This window comes from Pinus tabuliformis, chromosome 2_1, assembly GCF_031772625.1.
Source record: "Pinus tabuliformis cultivar Carrire ecotype Pingquan chromosome 2_1, CPIR1, whole genome shotgun sequence".
In the NCBI taxonomy this organism is placed as follows: domain Eukaryota; kingdom Viridiplantae; phylum Streptophyta; class Pinopsida; order Pinales; family Pinaceae; genus Pinus; species Pinus tabuliformis.
Genome location: NC_142299.1, coordinates 352,784,236 through 352,793,338, shown reverse-complemented (window position 1 = coordinate 352,793,338; position 9,103 = coordinate 352,784,236). Strand labels below are relative to the sequence as shown.

Genomic DNA, 9,103 nt, shown 5'->3' with positions numbered 1-9,103 from the left:
AAACTCAGGCATGGCTATGTGATGATATGGAGTAAATTTATTCTCTACTCTGAGTTTTGAAATCACTCCGATTCAGTCAAAATTATGGGTGAAGCTAAGGCAAAACTTCATCTCTTTCAATAACCTATCTGCTTCTTCTCTGGCTACTCTAGTGTTACAGATGAATGGACCAACCTGAGCTTTTAGCTTAAATTGTGATTTCTTCCACAAAATGCACTTCATCTGCATTGAGCCTCTGCCTAATATATTCTAATGCAAAAATCCTCATAGGTAGGTACTTAGGGAGCTTGTAAGGTGGAAGCTCACAGCCAAAGACTCTGATCTTTGTATAATTTTGGTAAAGATATCAATCTCCTGTTGTGGTTTGATCAACTGAGTGCAAGACTTTTATAATCTCATCACTAATCCTTGGTTCTGGAGTATTGCTCAGAAGATTAATGGCTGGATAAACAAACAATTATATGAACTGTTTATATGAAAAATATTCTTTCTTCTGCATTCCCATAGAGGTCCAAAAGATAACTAATTGTTGGTTTCCTTCTTCATCTAGCTTCTGCAAGGTGAATGGAAACTTGTCTCCCTGAAAACAGATAAAAAGATATACAAGTATTGAAGCATACTTGAATACTTCTTCAGTATTGAACTGGACAAATTGTTCATGAATGGCCTCAGCTAGAAATTGACTAAAGTTAAAAAGAACAGTGGGTTTGGAACTAGAAGAAAAGATAGACAAGAAACCAATGATGGCTTCATATACATATTGATCAGAATAGTAACCAAGGAGATAAGAGAGAATGGTGGTAATTTTCTTGGTTCTGTCTGGGAATATAGATGAACCATAAGGAGGGTTTCTTTTAGGCAGAGGGTTATCTATAGCTAGAAAAGGTTCTAGGGTTTGAGATCTTTTGTTGAAATCCAGCTTCTGATAGGATTCTATTAGGCTTTCATGAGAAAAAGGATGGGTTTGTACAATAGTTGGGGCCTGCAACATCTGGTCAATGGACTGGACATTGATGGACCACAGGATTTCTCCTGTAAGTGAAATAATAGCCCTTTGAGTGGGGTCATAAGTTGCATGGCATTTTCTGATGATTTTAGGTGCTCTGTGGGTCTGAGGGGAAATGTAATGAGGAAGATGGGAGTCCCAAAGTCCAATTTCGTTAGTTTAATTAACGAAATGGTCCTCCATCCAACAATATATTTCAAACAAATCAAATTCGGACAAGGACTTGTGTATTTTACAGTCTCTGTCAACCAAGGGAAGATGATGGAAATCAACTTGAGGAGGAATGAGAGGATTTCAGGTTTCTCCAACTTCCTTTCCCTTAGGAGGCATTCTGTTGATTGGATTACAAACTGAAAGTGACAGAAATGGGAAGGATTTGGCTGAAACACAGTGATAACAGAAACATAGTGTAATTGAAAAAGATTGAGTGAACCTGGATGTTGGCTTTCTGGTGAATAGGACAGAAAATTGATTTGAATGGTGAAATTTTCATTTTCACTATAAGCTTCAAGCATCCAGTGATCAATTGAGTTACGAGAATGCATTTTGTAACAATTTTTATGAAAGAATAGGGTTTATAAGGTATAAAATGAAGCGGTTTCATTAATCAACGACTAAATTTCAATTAATTCTCCAACGGGACTGAGAAACAGTTTGATGGAATATTCATTTGCAGGTGTGGCGAAATTAATGGATAATGGGCAGATAGGTAGAATATTGGTCCATGTAGGATGATGGGACAGAGGAAGTGACGGGGTGTTATCGTAGACGATGATGTGGGAGCGGCAGTGATGGAGGAGGTCAAAAATAACATTCAAGAGTGAGTTTGGACGGTAAGAGGTTTGGGATTTTAAGTCCCAAATAACTAGAAGTGGGGCTTGGCAGTTTCAGAGGGTGGTTTCTAAAACTACCAATTTCGAACCCCCCCTCCGTTGATAATGTTCATATGGAAGGGGGGGCCAAGGAGCGATGTTGGACGTCAGATCGGAGGGAGATGCGAGGGATGAAACAAAAATGGAAGGGGTTTAATGAAGTGAGGCGGAAGGTGATGGTGGGGTCGAAATAAATATGATTGATGTGGCAGGTGTGGGGTTCGAAGGGAATTAATGGATAAGCTAGCGAATAACATTTGGATTTAGAAAATTATGGGTAGTTAAAACCATTGGTTACATGCACATTTATCCAATGTTTTAAGCTTAAGATAAAAATAATATCATACTCCAGTTTCATTTTATTTCTCTACCTACCCTTAACTTTCCTAACATTTTTTGCATTCTTAGTCACTCGAGTGCATTTAGACTAGCAACTCAACATTTTCCTCATAATGATTAATATACTTCTATCCCTTATTACTTCCATTGGCTCAGATTAAACTGTTGAGCAAATTGTATTTGCTACCTATTAACAAACAAAGTAAATCTAATCCAATCATGATTACACTGTATGATTGAATTGTATGAACTAGTGTGGCATTTAAACAATCTGCACACAACTTTTATTTGCAAAAAATAAAATTGACTAAGAGTAGTGGCATTTAGATGTGCAACACTTTCAAAATTTATTATTTTTCTTTTATTTCTAACCTAACATTTTATTTTTGTCTTCCCCTTTTAGGGCATCTATTCTAACATTTTATTTGATATGGAGTTATTTATCAACATATTCCTAAAATTTTGTTTCTTTATTCTTTTGTTCATATCCTAACTTAACAGTTTTTAAAATATATTTTCATGTTTTGCTAACTTACCAAAATCAAAAAATGCTACAACAGCCCTCACATCCTCCTGCAATTGTACTCCAAGTGATAGCTTAAACAAGCTATAAACTGGGATTTTGGAGGGTATACGTTAGTTTCCTTCATAGGAATAGCGTACATATGCAGGTTTCCTTCATAGGAGTAGCGTATACATTCTGGGAGAGATTTCTCCCCACATTACTCACACTGCTCGGGTTAATTAATGATTTTTTCAGCTTGTTTTGTTCAAAACTTTTTTGTAAAGGTCGGAAAGGGTTAGGGAGCTTCTATAAAATGATTAACATTTAAAATATCAAAAGGAAAATGGAGTTATTTGTCTGATCAAGTCTGTTAGACTCCGTCTCATGTCAGAGATTGATTCTTCTTCAAAACCCTGTTTTGAAGAAGAAACCATTAATGTGTTGCTTTAGATTATGTAATTTGTTCTTCAGCTTTTCAACTGGCAGCGACTTCAAGCTCCTACCTATGTAAAAGCACAAAGAAAACAAAGCATACATCAGACTCTACTGTTGATGAATTTGGTCAAGTTTTATCTTCATATGGTTTCAAATATCATGGCACAGAGGTTCTCTACAGTGGCACCCTTGGTACAGAGCTTACTTGTGAAATATTCATTGGTCCAGTTTACTATCAAACTTGGTCATATGGTTTCAAATAAATTTCAGGACAATGTCTTTGTGCATTTATTTTGCTTCATCCAGTATCGCTGACGATGCATTTTATGAGCTGCAAAGTCCTCAAGAACAAATTCAAGCTTATGTGTTTGATGTGGTTCGAGCAAATGTTCCAAAGATGAATTTGGATAAATTATTTGAGCAAAAGGGCGATGTTGCCAAAGTTGTGTTAGAAGAGCTTGAAAAAGCAATGGGGTCATATGGGTATAACATACAACAGATACTTGTGGTTGATATAGTTCTGGATCCTTCAGTACAGAAGGCAATGAATGAGATTAATGCAGCTCAACGACTTCAACTTGCAAGTGTGTTGAATGAAGTTAGAGAGGAGTCGCGTGGGAAAGAGAATTATTCTGGAAAATTAATGCTGGAAAATTGATGTTGCGGGTCCAGATCTTGATCAAATATTCATAGCCTCATATACCCTTGTGTCTGGATTTGAGCCCTTCCATTCCTTGGACAGCCAAAGACCAATTCTTCAGAACACATCAACAAACATTCAAATGCTAGTTGGAAGGCTGCCATGGGTACTCGATTTTCCAATTACACAGTAGGGGAATTTGCACATCTCCTTGGTGTACTTCCCACTCCTCTGAAACTGTTAGAAACTGTTCCTATTTGATTTTATCCCAAGGGTCTAAAGCTATCAAGTAAATTTGATGCACGCAAAGCTTGGCCGCATTGTACTTCTACTAGGACTATATTAGATCAGGGGCACTGTGGTTCATGTCGGGCATTTGCAGCCGTAGAAGCACTGTTAGACCGATTTTGCGTTCACTTTCAAGTGAATGCCACTCTTTCAGAAAACAATTTAGTGGCATGCTGTGGATTTAGATGTGGATCAGGGTGTAATGGTGGTTTTCCATTATCTGCATGGCGCTATTTCAGTCGAAGGGGTGTTGTAACTGATGAGTGTTATCCCTACTTTGACAACGATGGTTGTAATCATCCTGGTTGCGAGCCTTCATACCCAACACCTCGGTGTGTCAAGCACTACAAGGATAATCAAAATTGGTCACACTCCAAGCACTACAGTTCAAATGCATACAGAATCAAATCAGATCCATACAATATAATGGCTGAGGTTTTCACTAATGGTCCGATAGAGGTCTCATTTTCTGTTTATGAGGACTTTGCCCATTATGAAACTGGTGTGTACAAGCATGTCCAGGGTCGTTATTTAGGAAGACATGCTGTCAAGCTGATTGGGTGGACGCAGCAAGCAACCTTACCCAGCTATGTATTCAAGCATATTTGGGGGTATTACCACTGATCCAACAATGATGGTAATTCCTATTGATGACCGCATGGTTCACCGAGGGCATGGTGTGTTTGACACTGCTATGATAATTGATGGTTATCTCTATGAATTGGACCCACACCTGGACCGGTTTCTGAGATCTGCGTCCGTGGCAAAGATTATTCCTCCTTTTGATCGCTTATCTTTAAGGAGCATTCTCTTGCAGACTGTAGCTGCTTCACATTTCAGGAAAGGATCTTTGCTATTGGCATTATGTTTCTAGTATGGCTATATGTTACAGATGTTGTACTTGATGGCAACTCCCGTGGCAAGGCTCTCAATATGTTGAAAATTAAGAAGTACGCAGGAAATCAGTTCAGAAGGTGTGTACCCGCAGGTACACCATGCAGGGACCGCGTCTAGATACGCAGGCCAGCCATTCAGGAGGTGCGTACCCCCAGTGCACACATTTCAAGGTAGAGAAAAGCACACGTGGGGTTTCTTATGTTTTACTCTTGGTATTTAGCCGACGATATTTGTGTTATTACGGTTTTGGCTCGTGGTATTGTTCCATGATTTTAGGAGGAGCTTGCCTATATAAAGCAAAGGAGATCACTTGGCTAAGCATATTTTGCAATTGAATATCTTTAGATCTGAAATATTGGGTTATGGTCTTAAAAGCTTGATCTATATGAAAGGGAAGTTGAAGGCGAATCTGTGAAGGGTGATCTCCCGAGCGCATGATTAGATCTGAGCAACTGTGCCACTCTGTTGGACTGCCTATTCGGCCCTAATCAGAAGGCCGCAGGTGTTTAACAGAAGAGTTGCGTGGGTACGCAGTGCAGAAACAGGAGAGCTGCGTGGGTACGCAGTGCAGAAACAGGAGATCTGCGTGGGTACGCAGAGCAGAAACAGGAGACCTGCGTGGGTACGCAGAGCAGAAGAAGGAGAGTTGCGTGGGTACGCAGAGCGACTAAGGTTCAGGTGCGTACGCATAGTAAAAGTACGCGGCGCGATAGTATTTTTGGGTGCGTACCTGCAGTAACAGTACGCGGCGAGATAATGTCTCTGGGTGCGTACCTGCAGTAATAGTATGCAGCGCGGTTCAAGGAACAATGCGTGGGCACGCAGTGCGGCAGAAGGATCTCTGCGGGTATACGCAGGAAAGTAGAAGGTGAACTGCATAGCGACGCAGGCCACAGAAGGGAAAAATGTGTCTCTGTCTTAAAATGTTCTGTTGATTGAATTTTTCTGTTGATAAGGTGTTCTAGGTTAGTTCTATTATTGCTGATCTGATAACTGTAGTGGACTGTAACTTTTATACTTGATGATCATTTGATGCTTTATGAAAAGAAGTAGGGGGTTGTAGCTCCCTTCCAGGAGAGACTGGAAAACGAGAGAGAGAGAGTTGTAGCTCTCTGCAGGTTGCAGCCTGCGTACTGGTAAAGGACTACACCAGTACAAAACCATTGTAAAAGAAGTTTCTAATTTGAAAGAAGATAGAGACATATTGCAGCAGGTGGTTTTCACCCACATTGGGTTTCCACCTTACATCTTGTGTTCTTTGGTGTGACTATCTGTTTTTCTTTGTTCATGCTCATTATTTTATGGTACTGACATGCAAAAATAATTCAAAGAACAAGGAAGATTTATTAAAAGAATAATATAACACTGATTCACCCCCCCTCTCAGTATTATTTTCAACAATTGGTATCAGAGCAGGTCCTTCAGAGAAGCTTGATCGCTTGAAGGTAGATCGTTCATCATGAGCAACTACGAGAGAGAAGCATCAATCAGGCCACCGGTTTTTGATGGGACAAACTTCAATTATTGGAAGGTAAGATTTACTGCCTATCTTCAATCTCTTGGTACAGAAGTTTGGGACATCGTAGAGACAGGCTATGCTTTTCCTTCAGCTACTCCTACAGATGCAGCCGAGAAAAAGAAGTATGAAACAAATGCGAAAGCAGTCAGTACTCTATTAGGATGTATATCTCAATCCGAATTCATGAAGGTAATGCACTATAAATCCGCAAAAGAGATATGGGACAAAATTGTCACGGGCTATGAAGGAGACGAACAGGTAAAACGTGCTAAACTTCAAACTCTCAGAATTCAGTATGAGACTCTCAAAATGTATAATGATGAAAGTGTGGCTAACTATTTTCTTCGGGTAGATGAGGTTGTTAATTGTATGAAGAATTTGGGTGAAGAAATAAAAGAGGCTATTGTGGTTGAAAAGGTCCTAAGATCATTTTCCCCCAAATTTGAATCTAAAGTATCTACAATAGAAGAAAAGGAAAATCTTCGAATTCTTACTATGTCTCAGCTACATGGAATTCTCACTACTTATGAAATGAGAAAGGGAGGTCCATCAGACAGAAGAGAAGCTGCTTTCAAAGCATCAGGCAAAGGAGATTATTATAAAGCAAGCCACGTCCCGGAAGAAGAGGAAGAAGAATCAAATTTTGTCAGAAATCTTCAAAGGGGTTCTGGAAGGTTTAGAGGTAAGTTTCCTTTTAAATGCTTTGCTTGTGGAAGAGTGGGTCATTATGCTGCAAAATGTCCTTATAAGGATAAATGAAAGGAACCTGCTAGATGGAACAAGAAACAGAACGCAAATAAGAAAAGCTACTACTCTCATGAAGATAGTGATGGTCTATCAAACAGTGATGAAGATTAACAAGGTAATGAATATAAGTTGTTAATGGCATTTGAAGATGATGATTATATGGATGCTATAGATGTGGATAAATTTTATGATGAAATTACTAGACTCAAGAGATGTATAGAAGAAAAGAACATGATCATTGATACTCTACAATTTCAAATTGATGAAAAGGAAAAACATCTTGAAAAATTAGAAGGTGAAATTGTTGGTCTTAGAAAAGAGATTGAGAAAACAAAAGCTATTAATCTCAAGTTTGTCAAAGGATCTGAAACTTTGGATGAGATTATCAATGTGCAGCGGTCTCCACTAAACAAGACAAGTCTGGGCTATAATGGAGAAACTTCTCAAGCATCCACCTCAAAAAGTTATCTTGATGCAGCAAGAAGAAATGAGCAAAAGAACAATGAAGATCATCAGGTAAAGCAGGGATGAATTACAAACAATAACTATCAGGGGCAATCCATCTTAAGGGTGAAAAGAAGCTACAACCAACCACAGGTAAAATCTTCTCAATTTGGTTCAAGAATAGATGAAAATAGAAATTACAATCAGTTGGCTGGTAGATTCGATAACCGCAGAAGTTTCTTCAATGGACAATGATTTTCTTGCCATAAATTTGGTCACAAAGCAGCTCAATGTGTTGCATATAAAACGATCATGACTAGGGAAGCTCAAAAACAAAGAAGTATGACAGGGATTACAAAAAGGACCTATAACAACTTTTCAGTCCTTGAAAATGAAGCTGAATGTTCTATTTGCAATAACTTTGGTCATGAAGACTCTGAATGCAGGAGAAGGTTTCAGCAGAAAAAGGAACAAGCCTCAAGCACCAAAACATGGAGAATAAAGGAACCTCAAACAGAAAGATGTGGGATAGCATTTTATGCAGAAGGACAGGAAAATCTATGGTACATTGACAGTGGATGTTCGAAGCATATGACAGGTGATAAAGAAAAACTTGAGTCTTATTCTGCTCTAGAAAAGGGAAAGAAAGTCTCTTTTGGAAATGATACTCCTGCAACTATAAAAGGAAAGGGCATTGCTCAGTTAAAAGAAAAGGTCAAGGCTGGAAATGTTTTGTATGTTGATGGATTGAAGCATAATCTTCTAAGTGTCAGCCAGATGTGTGATCAAAGAACCGAGGTTATATTCAGATCAAATGGATGTCTTGTTCGTGATCTTGATACAGGTAAAACAGTGATCAAAGGCAAAAGAAATCCAAATAATCTGTACATATTTGAAGAAGGACAACAAAAATGCTATCTGAGCAAGGATGATGAGCACTGGCTATGGAATCGGAGGTTGGGGCATCTAAGCTTTTCACAAATAAGGAAAGCATGCAAATATCATGCAGTTCGCGATCTTCCAGATATCAAAAGTATTGACAACACCATATGCAAATCATGTCAGTTTGGAAAACAAACCAGAACTAACTTTCCAGAGAAGGAAGGATCAGCTAGCATGCCTCTTGAGCTAGTACATACAGATACATGCGGTCCATTCAGGAAAAGAACACCTAGAGGAGAAGAATACTTGATATTATTCATTGACGATTTCTCCAGGTTTGTCTGGCTAGGACTTATGAAGCACAAAGATGAAGCATTCGAAAAATTCAAATCCTTCAAAGCTTTGGTTGAAAATGAATCAGGTCACAAAATTAAGTGCCTCAGATCCGACAGAGGTGGGGAGTTTACCTCAAATGAATTTTTCGATTTCTGTGAAGAACATGGGATAAGAAGAGAATTCTCTACAGCTA

At 38.8% G+C, this 9,103-nt stretch overlaps 1 pseudogene; it reads left to right on the top strand.

The window, feature by feature from the left end:
• Positions 1-3,431: 3,431 nt before the first annotated feature.
• On the top strand, positions 3,432-4,709 carry LOC149200309 (cathepsin B-like protease 3 pseudogene; annotated as a pseudogene).
• The last annotated feature ends 4,394 nt before the right edge of the window (positions 4,710-9,103 follow it).